General features: G+C 43.8%; 1 protein-coding gene across 1 annotated transcript in view; it reads left to right on the top strand.

The window, feature by feature from the left end:
* The window catches only part of GUCY1A2 (guanylate cyclase 1 soluble subunit alpha 2), a 326,026-nt gene that overhangs the window by 12,596 nt on the left and 299,254 nt on the right, over positions 1 to 14,176 (top strand). The window lies entirely within an intron of this gene.

Raw genomic sequence — 14,176 nt, 5'->3', positions numbered from 1 at the left:
TATGTGCCTAGGGTACACACCTGACCCTGTCCTTCTTACTTCTTTCCATGTAATGTTTCTGCTGCATTTTGTTTCATTATCCCATTAGCAGCTTCAATAGAGTTATCTGGTTTGAGATAAGTGCACTGCTTTTGACCTCAGTCGGTAGAACTCGTCATGCTGTAAATTCTTGGAATGCTTTGATGTCTCTCTTCTAGCAGAATATATAGAAACTGAAAGCAGAAGTCCTCTGTTATTGTCTCACACTGCCCCTAGTGACAAGTGGCCATAAATGCACATTACAGCAGTACTAATTAGAAGCAAGGAAATGTAACAGGGATGACATACAAAAAATGTGCTAATATAAATAAGCTTGGAGCACTTACAAGTCTATAAATAAATTTGCTGCTAAAGGGTTAAGCACTGGTTTATATACAGTAGGTTGGACTTTTCCTTGGTTTTGCCTGAGGGTTAGTGTATGTGCCATGGTTAATGCCAGCATTACTGTAACTTCATGTTAATTAATTGTTAAACATTTACATAGTCATCTGCATCATTACATAGTCATGTCCCAACTGTCACTCAGAGGTTCTCACAATCCAGTCAATACCATAGTCACAGTCATATGTCCCTACCACCTGGTGCAAGCCAGTACATAAAACAGTAAGGAGTCTGTGAGCAAGGCTCGCTTATGCATATATTCGTCTGTAGAAAGTGGTTGCAACTCTGAAGCGCTTTGGGTCCGCTAGGACAAAAGCACGATACAAATGTTATATGTCTTGCCATGTAAGGACTGCCATTGGCCATTGGATGTGTTTGGCCCAGAACTGTATAATGCATGCGGGGCCTGGGAGGGTATCTTGTATGGGGCCCACAAAATGTTTAGGGCCCTTTTACACTTAATCAGTTGCTCTCAGTTATAACTGAAAGAAAACTGATTTTCAAAGTAATGCCCATGTTTTCCTATGGCACCTTTCACACTTAAGCGCATTTAACTGAAATCTTTTTCCCAATGCACTGCTATGGAAAAAAACGCGTACCAACGCACACTAATGCGTACTAACACATACTAACGCACATTAATGCATACCAACTGATTAAGTGTAAAAGGGCCCTAACGGATCCTGATGGTGGGCCAGTTTGTGCTGTGTTGCTATCTTACTACAAACAACTGTATGCTACTGTGCACCTGTCTCTAGAACTATCCAATGTGTACGTGATTCAGTTAGTGAACCAAGCCTAAGAAATGATGTTATGAAGTCACGTGAGCCAGTGATCCTCTGTCTGGAATCAAAGTGTAGAGTATGACGATAGGAGAACATGTAAATCACACTTTTCATGGACTTATTAGTAGTGCTCTGCTAGCAGCAGTGCAGGTTGTACTAGTAGTATAGTTATTTGTAGATATGAATTATATATGATGGTTAGTAGATATTATAGCCATTCCCTCTGGCAACTCTGGAAATAGTGCTGTAGGTAAGCCTACTATAATATGCGAAGAATGTCCTGATATGGTTATAGCACACGTATATATGTAACACCGACATACGCTTCAGAACCTCGTGGACTATATAAAACTGTTCTCATTAGTATACTGTTTCATTTGCGTAATGTGAGGGGAGTAAGAGGACACGGCACCTTCAAGAAGAAGCACACAGACAAACAGCAGCTAAAATAGTCTAGTAGTTTCTGATTAGAAGGTGCTCAGAAACTGAAGGTGGCTATTCATCTCTCCACTTGGTAGCCAATCGGCCATCTGATTCGATATCGATTATCAAATCAGATGAAAATTGGTGGCACCAAGAGCATGCCCGATTGACGATGCGGCACACGATGCAGAAATTGGTCACATGTATCCAATCCAGTGTTGGACTGGGAGATGGGAAAACTGAGGAAATCCACTTGCTGGCGAACAGCAGTAATCAGGTGTTGCTGCTCACAGTGAAGAATTGCTGCAGGTTTCTATTCGAAAAGATAACACAGGGTTACTGCTGCTTGGCCAGCAGGTGGATTCCCTCAGTTTTTCTACCTCCCAGTCCAACACTGCATCGATCGGACATGCTGCAAGATGCCAGGTCTTCATGGTGGATCGGGTGCGATATTGGGACAAGGAGCAGGGTTGCTAGGTGAGGTTGATGCTTGGTTGATGACCATTAATGGTCATTTGGACTCAAAACTACACTACCCATAGTTCTCAGCAGTGGCTGTTAGCTGCTTATAGCACACTGATTATGCAGAATACAGATAGTTTCAGTTGGTAGCTCTGAGATCTATCAGGTGACAACAGGAACAGGATTGCTAGGTGGGGTTGATGCTGCTGCCTCCAGCAATGGTGGTTGGGACACAGGACTACACTTCCCATGATTCCCAGCAGTGGCTGTTCAATGCTTATAGCTCAATGACTATGTGCAATACAGATGGTTTCAGTTTCTAGCTCTGGGATGTATCAGATGACAACAGAAGAAGCAGAATCCCATTTTGTATCTCCCATTGGGGCATATTTACCAACTAGCAGTAAAATCGCTGTGCGCAAATAGGGTCACCTGTTACATTAGCAACCTGGTCATTACCTAGGTAACAGCAGTTTTACTAATTCCACAATGCGTGCTACATCAGTGGTTTAAAGAGAAACGATGACCAAGAATTGAACTTCATCCCAATCAGTAGCTTTTACATGAGAAATCGTTTCCTTTTCACAAACGGAATTATCAGGAGGCTCTGTATGGCTGATATTGTGGTGAAACCCCTCCCACAGGAAACTGTGAGGACCATGGTCCTGGCAGTTTCCTGTTTTTGAACCTCGATGCATTGTGGGAAATAGCTGTTTACAGATGTTTCCAACTGCCACTTCCACTTACATCACCTGCCAGCAGTAAAAATGTCACCATGTGATAAATGTCAGAATGTAAATCAGGGAAGGAAAGATTTTACAATGAGCAAACACTGACTAAATAATTTATACATAATTATTGTAAAAATGAAGCACTTTTTTTTAAAATTACATTATTTTCACTGGAGTTCCTCTTTAAGTACCCCGTGTGCTACCAGTCCATTAGTAAATATTGGGCTATTTCCATCACAATACAGGAAGTGCAACCTTATAAATGTTTTTCAACCACTTCAGTAGGATGATAACAGAGATGTAACAGACATGCAAAGCTACATCCACAACTCCATTTAACACCTTTCTACACTCCCTCTCTCCTGCTCCTCCTAACATGAAGCAGCAGAGTCCTCCTAACTCCAAAATGAACCCCAATACTCACCAGGATGCCTAGGAAAGTTATAGTGGTAAAGTCCCTTTAGAGCTTCTGGCCAGGTGTCTGTCACCTTTTAGAATTGGGCTACAAGTTTCACCCCTGCAGCCTAGCCTCCCATGATTACTCCTGGTACAGGGCGTGTCCCCTTCCTTTGCTAATGAACAGCCTTTAGCCTCTCTGTACACTGAGTGCGGAGGGGGTCCATGCTATTAGCAAATGTTTGGAAGGCATACATCAAATAAGGGCGCCTGGAAAAAAGGGCATAGGTGGGGTATAGCGGAAATTTTAAGATATTACCTATAACAATATTTTTATTGTTTCTTCATTCTTTATCTGAGCTAGAATAATGAATATGTTAAAATATCGGGAATCAAAATGCAAAATACCATTTATAACAATGAAAACGGAAATATATGTACAATATTACTGATATTTTACTACAACTAACCCTACTTTCACACAGAACCCTCCCTGTACCTCTATGCCTAAACCTAAGACCTCCTGGTGATGCTGAACCCTAAAACCCTCCTGGTGGTGCCTAAACCTTAGACCCTCTGGTGGTGCCAAACCCTAAAACTCCCCCATCCTGATGCCTAACCCTAAAACCCCCTTTCTCTGCTGCAAATAAAGTTAATACAAAAAGCAATCATTTTCTATTATAATAAAGTTCAAAACGATTATTTCAAAACAAATTTAAAAACGATATTTATACATACATATATAAAGTGATACATTTTTAATATAATAAAGTTCAAAACGACAATTAACTATATTATAATGCTCCAAACAAATTTCAAAACAATATTTATCGGAACACTAATCTTTAAAACAAAAAATTTCGGTTGAATGGGCCCAGCGCCCACTATTTATCAGGTGCCCTAACTTCTGCTTTGGGCGCCAATAGCCGATATATTGCATTAGCGCCAATGGGGCACCCAATGGTCCATTAACCCAAGGCACCCACATTTCCTGCTTCTGTTGGGGAGGGGGGGGGGCATAGTGTTGCTCAAATTACTACCCATGAAGTTGAGGACTCCCATAAGTTTTGGTTAAGGAGTTGCGGGATATCTTGTTAGATTGGAGCAGTTAGTAGAATTGTCGCTTAAGACTTTTGCAACTGATAACTTCTGAAGGATATAAAAACTTGCAAAAGGCATCAATTGCAAATAGTACTCCTTTCAAGTGTCCAATCCACTGACACTTCACGAGTCTTCCTCTAAGTTTATAGAAAGGCTGACATGAGAGTAATATGGAAGGTGACATTGCTGACTTCCTCTTGATTGGCTGTTTTCTTGATCTTCTGCCTTTAAAGTCCTTCTTCAGGCGCATTCTTATAATTACCTCACACTTCACAGGAATGCAAGTATAAGAAAAAAGTTAATATAAAGCAATACACAAAAACTAGTTTTACAGTACAGTATCTAAAGTTCCTGATGCATGCTGTTGGCAAAGACACCTTGCTGCTTCCTGACCAGGGCCGGTGCTGCCATTAAGGCAAAGAGGGCAATTGCCCCAGGGCCCCCAACCGATGCCAGGTCTGTTGCTCCTTTTCTGGCGTGCTGCTCCATCTGTGGTCCGTCTTCTGCCCTGCTCTGCTGCCTGCCTCTTCTCCACAACCCGGCACAGGTTATTTACGCATAAGACACGCCACATGGAGAAGAGGCAGGCAGCAGGCCCACAGGTACATTTTCCCTGGGGTCCCCGTGCTGATTTAACCGGCCTTGTCCCTAACACTGACCTCCTCCTCTCCTGTTTTCCCTTAGCTTGTTGCACATCTGACCCTAGCAAGTAGTAATGACACCCAGAGAGCTCATGGGGACCCAAAACCACTAGGAAAGTATAAAGGGCTAAAAGAGACTGAAAAACCCTCTATTAAAAATCAATGCTAAATGTAATTAGGTCTTCTTAAAAAGGTTTTTGAGATAATTCAGTGTGCAACTGTGGTTTCCCATGCATACTAACTTGAAACTTAGTCAATATCAGGGAAGTCATACTCCAGTCCTTAAAGAGACCCTGAAATGAAAATAAGAAGTCAAAATAACCATACACAGGTCATACTTACCTCCTGTGTACTCTACTCCTCAATCTCTTTCTTGTCTTTTGCGTCCCATTTGTCCACAGTGATCAATGGAATTCTCCATTTTAAAAATGGCCATTAGCCCATAACAGCTTCCTGGTCAGCACACTGTTAAACAGTTATATCATCCACTTGAGCCATAGGGAAACATGGACATTACCTTGCATATTCAGTTGTAACTGACAGCTGCTGATATACAACTGAAAGCAACTGGTATATTTCAGTTCTGACAAAATATTGTCAGAACTGGAATGGATCACTGTAAGAAGAAAATGGTGAGCTTCTGAGAGGAACTGGCGGTGAGGTTAGTATGTAATATTCATTTGCAGCTAAGCCATGTGTTTATTTTAAATCATTTTACTCTCTTCAGGTTCCCTTTAAGTGCTGAGATCTTCACACATTTTTGGCACAGCTCAAATTTATTGATAGGACTGAATCGGGAAAGGTGTGGTCCATCAAGTGGAACACATTTTTCCACTTCTCAGTCCATCCTAAACACTGGCATGGATATGGCCCTCTAGAACTAAATTTTAACATCCGTGGTCTAGGTAAATTGGGTACAACTCCTTCCTTTAATATCACAAAAGACCCAACATACAAAGTACTTACCTCCTGCATCTTCATTAGCCCCATCCGGTGTCTTGGGTAGACGCTAGATGCTCCAGAATCACAGGTTCTCAATCTTGAAATTGGCACCAACCTCTAAATTGCTTCTGGGACTTGGTGTGGCAGTGAATACACTGGACATGCGCTCAGTACTGTCAGGAGGAGCCAGAAAAACAACAGTGTGCATGGAGTGCTGGCAATGGGGGGAGAGATGGTGATAGTGGTCAGCAAGGGGAAAGAACAGCTGGAGGAGCTTTGCCTTTTTCCTGTCTTAGAATATTCAACAGTATTGTTGAATAATTTCACTGGGTAAATTCAGGGACCAACGGCTGCTGTACAAACAAAAGGGCGGGACGGAGAGGTATGTCAGCCCAAAATGCACATACCTATATGGCCAGTTAACTTTTAGAGATGTGAGTTCAGGTACGCTTTAAGATGTGCCTTGGATGAATGCAATTTGTTTTGTTTGTTTCTTTACGAGAACTAGGGTTATCTAAACAACTGGAAAGAAACAACACTGAAAATAGCAATGCATCGCTAAAGTTCACAGCAGGCACAAAGGTGGGCGGTGCCCAGTTTAATGAACCTATAAAGGCATACCTGAAGACTGCAGGAGAGGCGGGGCCAGAGTAACAATCTGTAGTCTGCAGCAGTGCTGGGGTATGTGTACAGATTTCCAGTAACGGAGAAGCACTTATAATCAATTGGCTGCCAGAGGGTTCAGGAAAGAAACTCACTAATACATTTAAACTGGATTTTTTATCAGTAAGAAGAAATTTTAAGTGCTTTTAGCCTATAACTGTTACTATTGATTTATAAAGTGCCAACATATTCCATGGCGCTGTACAAAGTATAACAAATAAATATGGGGTACATAATAATACAGACAATAGTATACACCAGTATACAAAATACAAAGTTGGTTGAAAATACTGAATCAATACAAAATACAGAATTGGCAAATACAGTGACAAATGTAATAGGAATAAATGTGTAACAAAAATCCACGACTCAAAAGGGTGAGAGAGCCCTGCCCTTGTGAGCTTACAATCTAAAGGAATAGGGGTGAACAAGAGGAGGGGTAGTATAGACTATTCATGACTAGAGGCAGTGTGTTTTAGGTTATCTACTAGGAAGTATAACTTGGCCAGCGGTCAACAGGTGAACTGGCCTAAGGTAGAGCGTATGCTTGATGGTTTTGAGGGCACGGTTAAAGATATCGGAGGTTAGAGAGTGATGGATGTGTTGAGGCAGTGGATTCCAAAAGAAGGGGTGAAGCGCATGCGAAATCTTGTATATGTGAATGCGAGCAGGTGATTCTAGAGGAGGACAAAAGAAGGTCATACAGATCTGAGATTGGGTTGGTATCTGAAAACTAGTGAAGAGATGTACACAGGAGTGGGCATGAGGAGAGCTTTGTTGGTAAGGGTTAAGAGTTTAAAGTGGATCCTCTGGTTAATCAGCAACCAAAGAAGAGCTTGGCAGAGAGGAGCAGAAGAGGAAGAGTGAGAAGAAAGGTGAATGAGACGAGCCGAGTTCAGTACAGATTGGAGCGGTGCCAGTCTGTTAGTTGGCAGTCCACAAAGAAGTATGTTACAATGGCCTAAACAAGATATTATAAGAGCATGTATTAACATTTTAGTTGTGTCCTGAGTGAGAAAAGGTTGGATGCGAAATGTGTTTTTGAGTTGGAGATGGAAGGAGCTGGTTAGGGAGTGAATGTGAGGAATATAAACATATCGCCTTGCGCTGATTCTTCCCCTCCATTCCTTTTTTCCTATTTTCTTTATCCATAAAGACTATCTTAATTTTAAATACACCATTACGCTTTATTACATTCCATCTCTATCTCACACATCTCCTGTTGTGATCATGCCACTTGCTGTCTCCTACGTGTCTTCTCTTCATCAGGCCTGCAGCGCTCTCTCCTCGGGGACTGAGCTCCGAGCGGAGGCTGTGCGCAGCAAATTGTCACCGCACACTCTACGTAAATCAATGAAAAGGGATTTTTAAAAAAAAATCAGCAATAAATAAGCGGCAGTGCAAGGGCTTGCTGTCTCAGACAAGCATCACTGATGGCCCCCGTTAGTACAATGTTCCAATATAAGAATTCTAAAATTAAAGCATGAATGTATGATTGCAGCGACCTGCTGTGTACTTTATGTAGTGAGCCGCTATTGAACTGTGTGCTCCACCAATCAAAAAGCCTTCGCAGGCATGTTACCTACATTACAGAGAGGTTTATAACTCATCTCTCCCACCACCAACTGTTGTTAATTTGTTCTTAAATGTTGCCTTATTTAACCCTGCTGCCTTAAAAGCTTAACTGTACTTGTGGGATATACGAAGAATTGTGCTGGCTCTATTGATGTAGTATGATGAAATTGCTAATGGAGCTGGTATATGTAATGGCAATGGATCAGAGTTATCTAAACCGATGCAAGGAAGACTGGAGCCAAACTGGTGCAAAGTGGAGCAGATTCCCAACTCAAGAGTTTTGATTGGACGCACTGGGGAGTGGTTGCAATTTTTACCCAGTTTTGCGCCAATTTTCCATGCACTTCAAAGTAATCTTCAAAGTAATTTAGCTTATGACAAGCACAGTTAAAGGAGTTCTGTGGGGGGTTGCGGAGGAGAAAAACAGACACTTAACTTGGGCTTCTATCAGCCCCGTGCAGCGGTAATGTCCCACGCCGTCCTCCTCCCATCTGCCGTTCTCCGCCGCCGGCCCCGGTCTAAGTGGCATGGGATCCAACTGCGGCTGCGCTACAGTGGCCGCGCACCCGCTCGCTTCCGCCTGCGTCATCGGAAGCTTACTGCGCAAGTGCAGTACAAGAAACCGTTGTACTGCGCCTGCGCAGTAAGCCTCAGATGACGCGAGCGGAGGCGCGGCAACGCGCATTATTCGTCTGTGTGACAGACGAATAATAGCCCGGTGCCGGCTGCGGGGAACGGCGGATGGAAGCAGGACGGCGTGGGACATTACCGCTGCAGGGGGCTGATAAAAGCCCCAGGTAAGTGGCAGTTTTTCTCCTCAGAAACCCCCACAGAACCCCTTTAACGGTACCCTGAATGGTAAAATAATTTAAAATAAACACATGATGTATTTGCAAAGTAATATTACTTACTAACTTCGCCATCAGTTCCTCTCAGAAGCTCACCCTTTTCTTCTTAGAATGATTCCTTTTTTTCTTGCATCGATGCCTTTCAGTTCTGACAAGATTTTGTCAGAAATGAAATATATCAGTTGCTGTCAGTTATAACTGAAAGGACAACGATAATGTTTCCCTATGGCTCAAGTGGGTGATATTACAGTTTAACAGTGTGTTGACCAGTAAGCTGTTATGGGGTAATCGCCATTTTCAAAATGGAATTTCATTGATCGCAGTAGACAAACAGGACACAGGAGAGGAGAAAGAGATTCATGAGTAGACTACACGGGAGGCAAATATGAGGTGTGTATGTGAACAGAGGGGAGAGCATTGGAGCATTGCAGTGAATTTAGAGTGCACATGAGACGTGGAAGTGAGGTCATTGCTCATTTCCTGCATTAGAAGTTTACCACACAGTTACTGTGCGCTGCTCTCCTCTCTCTTCGGGTCACCGATGATCTTCAGGTCTTTGAGTGTTGGGGATGAGGAGGCAGCAAGAAGCTACATATGTGGTAGAGGAGACCTATGGCTACACTTTACTGAGGAAGAAATGGGGCTACTTATACTAGGAGAGACCTTGGCCACTTATACTGGGGTGGCTACCTATATTGAGGTGAACTTTTGACTACTAGCCTATACTGGAGGGCTACCTCTTATTATTGTTTATTTACTTTTTTTTTGGTGGGGGGGGGGGGGGGGAGGGGAGGCAACTTTGGCTACCTATTAATGGGAGAAGGGGCCTCCAGCTGAGAGGGGCATGGGACCACAAAAACCTTATCAACACCCCTTGGTATTTTAACCACATAACGACCAGCTGACGCCTGGTCGTTTGTGGTTTTCCATGGAAACGAACGAGCGGCCGTTCCATGTCAGTTCTCGGAGGGTGTCTCCGTGAACAGCCTGCGAGCCTCTGATCGCGGCTCGCAGGCGAAATGTAAACACGCGGAGAATAAATCCCCTGTGTTTACATCATACGGCGCAGCAGCGTCGTAAAGGAGATCGGCGATCCCTGGCCTCTGATTGGCCGGGGATTGTAGGCATCTGATAGGCTGAAGCTTGTCAGAGGCGGTGCAGGACGGATCTCCATCCTGTGCCGCCCACAGCGAGAGGGAGGGAAGGACAGGGAGGGCAGAAATCGCTGTGGAGGGGGGCTTTGAGGAGCCCCCCGCCACACGCAGATAGCCGGCGGAGATCAGACCCCCCCAGCAGGACATCCCCCTAGTGGGGAAAAAAGGGGGGAAGTCTGGTCTCCCTGGCTGCAAGGTGATCTATGCTGTGGGCTGAAAATTGCCCGGTCCTTAAGTGGTTAAGGAATCATGTGGTATTTCGTTCTGTATTTGATGGATTATTGCAGTGTATGGAAAATGGATGAAAGATGTGATATAGATAGCATTTTTTTATTATACTGACAAGTAAAGTATAAGTCCAAGGTGCATTAAATTAACAAAAAATTGTATTTGCTCAAAACCATTAGTATCTCGTCAACCATTTTTTAATTCTTGTAGCGTAGTATTGATTCAGAGGCGCCAAAAGGATAAAAGTATCTAAAAAGTCTAAACCATGAGGAGATAGTGGTGCACTTACCTCCTCCAAGCAGACACAAAAATTGCCAATGTGTTTGTCAAATACAACAAGTTTATTTACATACTCCGGGGGACAATGCAACAAGTTTCGCAGGTTTGATCCTGCTTCATCAGGCAATAACAACGAAGCAATAGCAGATGTGGTCAGTAGAAGAGCCAGGCACCTTTGTGAATTCTTAATTATTATTCTTCTGGTGCAACAGCCCTGGAAGGACTTTGGCCTCTTCCATAATTTGCCCCATCCATCTTTTTTGCCATTCTCTTATCCCCATCTTGGCTAAGTCTGCTATCATGTCCTCCATCCATCTTGCGCGTGACCTCCCTCTTCTTCTTGTTTAGTACAGCCTTTCTTTCATAATTTCTTTAGGCATATTTCCTTCCTCCATTCTCCCCACATGTCCCAGCCACCAAGTATGCTGTGCTTTTATATGCCTGATAATATTTTGTCCCTTTATTATCTCTTCTAGCTCATTCTCTAGATATCACCTTCTTTTCTTGGTCCAGTAATTCTTATTAGTATCTTTCTTTCAAGTACTCTTTAAGGACACCAGAGGCAAAAATAAACTAATGAAATAAACAATTGTATCTATTTTCCTTCTCCTAAAAATGATGGTTTAAGATATTCCACAGTTTTATTTTATGTTTAAATCAACTTTTTAAGTTTTACCTGTTTTATTGTTTTTGCTCAATGACATATTCATTGAAGTATGCCAGAGCTAAAATCTATGGACTATTGACCCTTTTTTATCCCTTTCCTGCTCTCAGAAGCCATTTTCTGCTAGGAAAGTGTTTTATAGTTGGAATTTCTTATCAGTGAAGGTCACACTGTAGTCACCTCCTGTCTGAGTCAGGACTGAATCAGCCACTTGCATACCTGATATTTAACTCTTTCAGGCAGAGAAAGAAAAAAGCAACACAGCATAGTTATTTGTGTGCCAGGCACCAGGGGTCGAGTCCTGCGTGGACGCGGGTGAACGGCGTTCACCCACTTTTTCTTCAGAGTGAACGCCGTTCACCCTGGCTTGTGTGGAGAGAGCAGAGCAGAGAAGGCGAGCAATGGGGACAGTGGGGATGGGCGGACATCTCCCCCCCCATCCCTCACCTTTGTGCTCCCCTTCCTGCCTCTCTCCCCTCCAGCGTTGTTGTTAAGTGTCGGGCCGGCGGCGAAAGTGGGCAGAGATTTTCCGCCTTCTTCCAGCCGCAAGGGACGCTCCGCTCTGTGTGCGGCTAGAAGACCAGACTAGCCGCACACAGAGCGGAGCGTCCCATGCATCTGGAACGAGGTAAGTCTCCGCCCACTTTTGCCGCCGGCCCGACACTTAACAACAACGCTGGAGGGGAGAGAGGCAGGAAGGGGAGCGCAAAGGTGAGGGATGGGGGGGGGGGAGATGTCCGCCCATCCCCACTGTCCCCATAGCTCGCCTTCTCTGCTCTGCTTCCTCCGGGTGGGGGGCTGGGGGCACACCTGGGTAACCTGGGCACATATACCCCTGCCTACATATACTGGGGACATATACACCTGCCTACCTATACTGGGGACATATACACCTGCCTACCTATACTGGGGACATATACACCTGCCTACCTATACTGGGGACATATACACCTGCCTACATATACTGGGACATATACACCTGCCTACATATACTGGGGACATATACACCTGCCTACATATACTGGGACATATACACCTGCCTACATATACTGGGGACATATACACCTGCCTACCTATACTGGGGACATATACACCTGCCTACCTATACTGAGGACCTATACACTTGCCTACATATACTGGGGACATATACACCTGCCTACATATACTGGGGACATATACACCTGCCTACATATACTGGGGACATATACACCTGCCTACATATACTGGGGACATATACACCTGCCTACCTATACTGGGGACATATACACCTGCCTACATATACTGGGACATATACACCTGCCTACCTATACTGGGGACATATACACCTGCCTACATATACTGGCCACATATACACCTGCCTACATATACTGGGGACATATACACCTGCCTACATATACTGGGGACATATACACCTGCCTACATATACTGGGGACATATACCCCTGCCTACAAATACTGGGGACATATACCCCTGCCTACAAATACTGGGGACATAAACCCCTGGCTACATATACTGGGCATATATACCCCTGGCAACATATACTGGGCATATATACCCCTGGCAACATATACTGGGCATATATACCCCTGGCAACATATACTGGGCATATATACCCCTGGCTACATATACTGGGCATATATACCCCTGGTGACATATACTGGGCATATATACCCCTGGCTATATATACTGGACACATATACCCCTGGCTATATTTACTGGGCACATATACCCCTGACTACATATACTGGGGACATATCCCACTGGCTACATATACTGGGCACATATACCCCTGGCTACATATACTAGGCAACTATACCTCTGGCTACATATACTGGGGACTACTATACTCATGGCTACTTATACTGGGGACACCTATAGACCTGGCTACCTGGGGGTACCTATTTTGGGGGAACTGCTGTCAGATTATCTGCATTTTTGCGGAACCGTTGTTATGTATTTTGGGGAACAGCTGCCAAATTATGTGTATGTTAGGGGAACGGCTGCTGCCAAATTACGTGTATTTTAGGGAACTGCTGCCAGATTGTGTATGTTTGGGGGACCACTACTGCCAGATTATATGTCCTTTGGGTGTTACGTGTATTTTGGGTGATCCGCTGACAGGTTTCGCGTATTTTGGGGAACTGCTTCCAAATTATGTGTATGTTGGTGGAACTGCTGCTGTCTATTTTGGGGGAACCACTTCCATATTATCTGTATTTTGGAGGAACTTCTAACAGATTATGTGTCTTTTTGGTGAAATGCTGTCAGATTACATCTATTTTTGGGGGATACACTACGGCAGAGCTCAAACTTCCTCGGCAGACCTTTTACATCACTGCTAAGGTCATGTATATTTGGCCCCACCCATGACCACGCCCACATGGTGCTTGACTACGCTGGCCACTTTGTCACTCTGTAAAAATCTGTTATTGTAGTTCAATGTGACCTTATTACTTGTGCTTTAGCTAGTTTCTTGATAAATATATATGCAGACTTGCTAATATATATTTATCCGTTAGTTTACCCATTTGTTATTTTTCTGTATTATTGTGTATTGCCTTCTATTCATGCCTGATGGACGTTCACTGCATCCACGGTGGATCAGTGAAGTCCATTATCCTGATAGCTTGGATTCTGCCATCACCAAATTGGTGACTGGTAGTATTCCTGCTACTCTAGTTTCTGGGAACGTAACTATAGGCTGCAGTTGCTATTGATTACATTCTATCCTGTAGTCTTGCCTGTGTGGATGCTTGCTGGTGACTGTTGTTAGCCAGCTTGCTCTGCTTGTGTGGACATGACTGTGAGCTGCAGTTGCTACTAGTTACGCTCCAATCTATAGTCCTGTCTTGTACCTGTCTGAA

This window comes from Hyperolius riggenbachi, chromosome 2 (genome assembly GCF_040937935.1).
Source record: "Hyperolius riggenbachi isolate aHypRig1 chromosome 2, aHypRig1.pri, whole genome shotgun sequence".
NCBI lineage: Eukaryota > Metazoa > Chordata > Amphibia > Anura > Hyperoliidae > Hyperolius > Hyperolius riggenbachi.
Note: the sequence above shows the minus strand (reverse complement) of the source record. Positions and strands in the feature narration are given on the sequence as shown.